Source organism: Macaca fascicularis, chromosome 4, assembly GCF_037993035.2.
Source record: "Macaca fascicularis isolate 582-1 chromosome 4, T2T-MFA8v1.1".
Lineage (NCBI taxonomy): Eukaryota > Metazoa > Chordata > Mammalia > Primates > Cercopithecidae > Macaca > Macaca fascicularis.
This window is the reverse complement of record NC_088378.1, coordinates 63252415-63259712: the sequence shown is the minus strand read 5'-3', so window position 1 is coordinate 63259712 and position 7298 is coordinate 63252415. Positions and strand designations below refer to the sequence as shown.

General features: G+C 47.3%; 1 protein-coding gene across 6 annotated transcripts in view; it reads right to left on the bottom strand.

Moving 5' to 3' along the window:
* Nucleotides 1-352: 352 nt before the first annotated feature.
* The window catches only part of SCAF8 (SR-related CTD associated factor 8), a 228446-nt gene continuing 221500 nt past the window's right edge, over nucleotides 353-7298 (bottom strand). For 3 of the 6 annotated variants that reach the window (XR_006697355.3, XR_012433559.1, XR_012433562.1), the window contains one exon: nucleotides 1183-1531. The gene's annotated coding sequence lies outside the window, so the exon portion shown is untranslated. Of the gene's footprint in view, nucleotides 1532-7298 lie in introns of all 6 variants that reach the window. The other 3 variants (XR_001490106.4, XR_012433558.1, XR_001490104.4) reach the window with 2 other exon arrangements.

The following is a 7298-nucleotide window of genomic DNA, read 5'->3' as shown; positions in this document are numbered from 1 at the left end:
GTCAGAGTCTTGCTCTGTCACCCAAGCTGGAGTGCAATGGCTTCATCTTGACTCGCTGCAACTTCTGCCTCCCAGGTTCAAGTGATTCTCCTGCCTCAGCCCCCCAAGTAACTGGGATTACAGGCGTGTGCCACCACGCCTGGCTAAGTTTTGTATTTTTAGTAGAGACGGGGTTTCACCATGTTGACCAGGTTGGTCTCAAACCCCTGACCTCGTGATCTGCCCACCTTGGCCTCCCAAAGTGCTGGGACTACAGGCGTGAGCCACCACGCCCGGCCCTCTTTCTTTCTTCCTCCCTGTCTCCTTCTACCCTCCATCCTTCCTTTCTTTCTTTTCTTTCCTTCTTTCTTCCTTTTTCTGTGGGCCTCTTGTAAGAATAACAGGATCGACAATCTCAAAGACATATTTAGCTAGCAAAGCTTTTTGTAGATAGCTTTGGCCTTCTCTTAAGTCTGTCACTGTCTCAAACTTGGCCCTTTGCAATCAATGTAAGAGATTCAGGTAAGTTACTTTAAAAAGCATAAAGAAACAAAGAGAAACTTCAACAATGAACCCTCACTAAGATAGTTGCACTTAACCGTTAATCTGAAAAGCATCACCCGACCCAATGGGAACCTGCAGAGAGTGTGACCTGCTACCCACAGTATCAGGTATTACCCTCAGCCACCAAGATAATCTTGGTTCAGGACACTGAGCCATCATTATACCTGAAATATATGCTATGGAATGACTTTTGGACTCTGAACACAATTATAACATTCACCAAGTCTGCCAAGTTTACCACAAGAAAAACATGTAGTTTAAATATTAAACAACTCAGGCCACACACAGTGGCTCATGCCTGCAATCCCAGCACTTTGGGAGACCAAGGGAGGCAGATCACCTGAGGTCAGGAGTTCAAGACCAGACTGACAAACACGGTGAAACCCCATCTCTACTAAAAATATAAAACTTAGTCAGGCGTGGTGGCTAACACCTGTAATCCCAGCTACTCAGGAGGCTGAGGCAGGAGAATCACTTGAACCTGGGAGGCAGAGGTTGCAGTGAGCCGAGATGGTGCCATTGCACTCCAGCCTGGGCGAAAAGAGCCAAACTCCGTCTCAAAAAAAAAAAAAAAGAAAAAAAATTAAACAGCTCAATTTCTTGGACAATACCCTCCTAAAGTATACCAAGAAATTCATTTGCAATCTGTAACCATTCGTTTCACAAACAAGAGTGTGTTCCCACTAAGGGGTCTTGAAGGTTATTCACCCCAGTAACGGTATGGTCCCCGTGGAAGCACCTTGAAGAACTGGATGGCTGCATTCCAGCCACAGAGCCATAAAGTTTAAAGTCCAGGAAGTGAGTTGATATCTTCATTTTAGTGTGCTATTTTCAAATTCCCAGGTCAGCATTTGCTAGTGAGTTTTAAAGGAGAATTCAAGAAGATCTGGAAGAAGCTCCAGGCTTGCTGTCTCTTGACTGTTTCAGAGTCATTCTGCTCCCAAGTGTCCAACATCTCCAGTCATCCTCAGTGTCCCCATGCTGCCATCTGTGAATAAGCGCATTGATTCGTGGTAGGTAAATGCCAAGCACTCAATCCAGGAAATTGTCATCTGAATGATTTACACACATGCCCTGAGCCCCATCGGGCACTAAAGAGATGGATGCTTTGAGCAAATCTTGCATGCATTAACATTAATTTAAAATAATCCGAGTTGGCAGTCAAAAGCATACTTTTCAATAAGTAGCCAACTTTTCTTCTGTTAAATCTTTAGGAGACTATATTACCAACTTCTGGGAAATTGTATTTGCAAGAAGCTGAGCTTGAGTAGGTTTAAGAATTTAGCAGTGTTAAGCTGCCACAAACGTGTAAAGTCCACGTATACATGTGTGATCAGCACATCGGACTGTGTCAGAGCTTCTGTGGCCCCCACAGCTGTCTCCGTTCAAACACAGCCACCAAGAGGGCTCAGGCCGCTCTCAAGATGGTGCCGTCCTGAGAGGGGGACTGAGGAGCGTGGCAGGGACAGAGGACAGGTTCAAAGTCTATGCAGAAGGAACCTGGACTGTGTGCTCTTGGAGATCGGAATCCAGTCAGGCGAGCAGATGGCTTGAGTGAGAGTGTCAAGTAACAGTGGGTGGCCAGGTGCCAAAAGATTGGACAGAGCTGTGAGGAAGGAGAGAACAACGTGATGGTGTGAACAGGGAAGGCGGGGCAGAGGTGAGCTAGGCTTACCTTGAGCCAGGCAGAGGCCCAGGACCTGGAGAGGACAGGTGGGGTGTTGAAGGGAGCAAAGGCTGGAACAGAAGTCGTGATGGGATGTGGAGTTCCCTGAAGGTCAGCTGGGACTGCCTGTTCTCTACTGGAAAGCCCAGAGATCAGAGGTCTCAGAAGAAGGAAGGAAAAGAAGCCAGTGTTTTATAGGGATGAGCACAGAGGCTGCACTCTGTAGGAAGGAGGAGCGCCAGCCTGGCAGTGGACAAAGCCTTCAGGATGCTGCTGACCTCTGGGTCCCTGGGCTCACTGATGGGTGTGTCCTCCCAGCTCTGCTCAAGGTCACCCACTGGGATATGGGAAGAAGATATCAGAATTTTGATTTGGGCCAGGTGCGGTGGCTCGTGCCTCTAATCCCAGCACTTTGGGAGGCCGAGGTAGGCAGACCACTTGAGGTCAGGAGTTCGAGACCAGCCTGGCTAACATGGTAAAACCCTGTCTCTACTAAAAATACAAAAATTAGCCAGGTGTGGTGGCATGTGCCTGTGGTCCCAGCTACTCGGGAGGCTGAGGCAGGAGAATCACTTGAGTCTGGGAGGCGGAGGTTGCAGTGAGCCAAGATTGCGCCACTGTACTCTAGCCTGGACAGCAGAGAGAGGCTCCTTCTCAAAAAAAAAAAAAAAAAAAAAAAAAAAAAAAAGAATTTTGATTTGTTTTTACTTTTAAAAATCTCAACTTTTTGAGTTTTTATTTTACATATTTATTAGGTGGATGTAAAAGTGATTGCTGTTTTCGCCATTCCTTTATTGGTAAAAACGGCAATTACTCTTGGAGCAACCTAATAAATGAACACATTAGTTTAACAGAAAGAGTATATGAGACTCGGCACGGTGGCTCATGCCTGTCATCCCAGCACGTTGTGGGGCCGAGGTGGGCAGATCACTTGAAGTCTGGAGTTTGAGACCAGCCTGGCCAACATGGTGAAACCCCGTCTCTACTAAAAATACAAATGAACAAATAAAAAAATTACCTGGGCGTGGTGGTGTGTGCTTGTAGTCCCAGCTACTCAGGAGGCTGAGGCTGGAGAATTGCTTGAACCCAGGAGGCAGAGGTTGCAGTGAGCTGAGATCATGCCACTGCACTCCAGCCTGGGCAATAGAACTAGATTCCGTCTCAAAAAAAAAGAGTATATAATGTGTAGACAATCAAAAATTGGGAGAGTGGAATATGTCTCAAATAAACACACTTTAAAACCTGGGGGAGCACATGCAAACATATTTAGTTAATGTGCATGAACAGAAGAGTTTGGGGGAAAATACTCTGCTTGTAGGGGCCTGAACTAACAATGCTGGCCAGTGAAGGGGTGACAGCTACAAGAGGAAAAAGAAACTCCACGAGCTCGGGGGTGCAGAAAATGGAAGGAAGCGTGGGATGAACCCCATCTCTCCGGCGCTTCATCTGGGAAATCAGGAGGGATATCTCTACCCCTGTCAGAGATAAGGATGGCGGGAGTTGATCCCACAAGACAGGTCGGAGACCCCCAGGACCGATGGCCCCTGTGGAAAGTCCTCCAAACCAGAAGGGAAAGTGTCAGAGAGGTGAAAGAAAAATGGGAAATTCAGCGTCCCAGACGTCGAGGGAAAAGAGACCTTCAAGGGGACAGGGTGGGCAGCAGGATGAAGGAGCTCAGATGGAATGACCCCGAGAAATGCCTCTTGGAATTCCATGACGAAGTCACTGAAGACTTTTCATAAATGGCTTCAGAAGAGGGGACAGTGTGGAGGCTGGACTGCAGGGGGTTAAGAAGGGAACGAGTGGAGAAGAAATGAAGGCACCAGGTCGTGTTTAGTTTTCAACTATTAAAATGTCAGTGTCAAAATCAGAACTGTAGGGGTGGGAGGGTATACTGTGAAGCTTTTTCCTTCATCTGGGACCCCAGAGGATTTCCTCATTACTATTTTAACAGTGGTAAGTGGTAGCTGTGGCTAGGGCAGTGGGACGCGGTGTGGGAAATGGTGAGGCCATAAAGTGCCCCGTCCTGTCCCAGAACCCTCCAGGCGGCTCAGGTTTGGTCTGTGAGTTTGTGTGTAGTAGAGAATATAAGAGAGCTCGGGCCGGGCACAGTGGCTTACGCCCATAATCCCAGCATTTTGGGAGGCCGAGGCAGGTGGATCACGAGGTCAGGAGTTCAAGACCAGCCTGGCCAACATGATGAAACCCCGTCTCTACCAAAAATATAAAAAATTAGCCGGGTGTGGTGGCATGCACCTGTAATCCTACCTACTAGGGAGGCTGAGGCAGGAGAATTGCTCGAACCCAGGAGGCGGAGGTTGCAGTGAGCCGAGATCAAGCCACTGTACTCCAGCCTGGGCGACAGGGTGAGACTTAATCTAAAAAAAAAATAAAAAAAAAATAAGAAGAGCTATAATTTTATAAAGGCAGAAGGGATATTTAATTCTCAAATCCATACATGATTAGAGGTCTGAAAACTTTTCCCAAATATCACATCCTATTTGATACTTTAATGTCAGAAGATCTGACTAGAAATAAGTGGTAGGAAGAAGTGTTAATTATTTGACGTCAGTATCAGACTCTCATCCACAAGCGGTTGGACATCTGGTCCCTCTGAGGTGAGATGTCTGCAGAGGTGACAGAGGTTTTTGACTCTTCCGATGGGTCTCTGGAAACCTGGGAGACACCACTGCAGTATTTTGGCTTTTCCCAGGTACGAAATTGTTTCCTATCCATTTGACAAGTGTGAAAATAGGTTCAAAGCCACATGTGAGAATTAATTACTGCTTATAAAATTCTTTGAGAGCTACAGATGAAAGGAGTGATTTAAGTGCAGAATATTATCATCTGCTAACGATAGAGTGCATTGAACTAACCAGTTTCTCCCAGAGAATAACCTATATCCTAGGGATAAAATCAGGAATTGTTTGGTTGGGTGTTTTTTGTCGTTTCTTTTTTTTTTCAGATAGGGTCTCGCTCTGTCGCCTAGATTGGAATGCAGTGGCATGATCACGGCTCGCTGTAGTTTCTGCGTCTTGGAATTATAAGATCCTCCTGCCTCAGCTTTCCAAGCAGCTGGGACTTACAGGTACGTGCCACCATGTTTGGCTAATTTTTGTATTCTTTGTAGAGACAAGTTCCCACTATGATGCCCAGGCTGGTCTCAAACTCCTGAGCTCAAGAGACCTGCCCATCTCAGCCTCCTAAAGTGCTGGGATTACAGGTGCAAACCACTGTGCTCTGCCAAAAGTCAGTAATTTTGGAAGCTGCATTACATATTTTAGGTGAAAAGCAATAATTACTGATGATTATTCAGTAGCTGTTCTTTCCATTTCTAGAACTATCTTAATAGTTCACATCCTTGGACACCTATGGGCCTCATAGACTCACAGCCTCTCAGGGTTGGAAAGGTCCTGGTGCTTTGCTCCTTAAACTCCCTTCATGAGTCTTCCTCCGCAGCTGCCCAGGCACGTGTGATACCTCTAGCAGAGGTCTCATTACCACCCATTCCCCTTTAACTCTGTCTAAATCAGCTTTAAAATTCTCATTTACCCTCTTCTGCATCTCTGCAAGCACAGGCATATTTTAGGCTACCGCTGTCCTAAATCTCCTCTCATATCCATCCCTGGTCATTCACGCCTCTTTTCCCAGATTTTTTGCACATCCTTTAAAAATCTTATTCCACTGGCAAGCCTCCAGATTTCCTGCAATTTTTTTTTCCACTGAGTGCTAGACTGACGAGATCCTCTTTTGATCAATGGAATCTGATGTTATAGTATCATTTTTTTTTTTTTTTTTTTTTTTTTTTGAGACGGAATCTCGCTGTGTCGCCCAGGCTGGAGTGCAGTGGCCGGATCTCAGCTCACTGCAAGCTCTGCCTCCCGGGTTTTTACGCCATTCTCCTGCCTCAGCCTCCCAAGTAGCCAGGACTACAGGCGCCCGCCACCTCGCCCGGCTAGTTTTTTGTATTTTTTAGTAGAGACGGGGTTTCACCGTGTTAGCCAGGATGGTCTCGAACTCCTGACCTCGTGATCCGCCCGTCTCGGCCTCCCAAAGTGCTGGGATTACAGGCTTGAGCCACCGCGCCCGGCCATAGTATCATTATTGACTCACGTAAATCATGAACTGCTAGTACCAGTGAGTGCAGCTGGTAAGAATAAAGTAATGATGGGGCCGAGTGTCATGGCTCAGGTCTGTAATCCCAGTACTTTGCGAGGCCGGGGCTGGTGGATCACCTGAGGTCAGGAGTTTGAGACCAGACTGGCCGACATGGCAAAACCCCATCTCTACTAAAAATACAAAAATTAGCCAGGCATGGTAGCGGGCACCTATAGTCCCAGCTACTCGGGAGGCTGAGGCAGGAGAATCACTTGTACCCAGGAGGGGGAGGTTGCAGTGAGACAAGATTGCGACACTGCACTCCAGCCTGGGTGACAGAGTGAAACCCTGTATCAAAAAAAAAAAAAAAGGAATGACGGGGTCCAGGCTGCTTGTCCAGACCTTGGCTCTCTCCTGCCAGATGGTCCAACAGACTTGCCTGTGCCTTGGGTTATGAGGAGAGGGACATAGTGTGGTTGGCTCAGCATAATCACAACATGGACCCCTGGAAAAACAGGAGCACCCACCAAAGGGACACCTGAGGCTGGAGCTCTGTCAGGGAGAAAAGGTGATGACAAGGAAATATAGGAGAGCTGGGCGTGGTGGTTCATGCCTGTAATCCTAAGGCAGAGGCAGGAGGATCACTTCAGCCCAGGAGTTCAAGACCAGCCTGGGCAACATAGCGAGACCCCATCTCTAAAAAAAAAATAAAAAAATAGCCAGGCATGGTGGCTCATGCCTGTAGTCTCAGCCACTTGGGAAGCTGAGGCTGCAATGAGCGACTGCACTCCAGCTTGGGTGACAGAGCAAGACCCTGTCTCAACAATAACAAAAGAAGAAAGGTGCCATAAGAAAGAGGGCTTCACAGAAATATGTCTCACCAGAGGGAGAAGAGGGAGAGTAAAGTGCAAAGATGAAGGAGAGAGGCCAGCATGGCTGCTCACGCCTGTAATCCCAGCACTTTGGGAGGCTGAGGCAGGTGGATCACCTG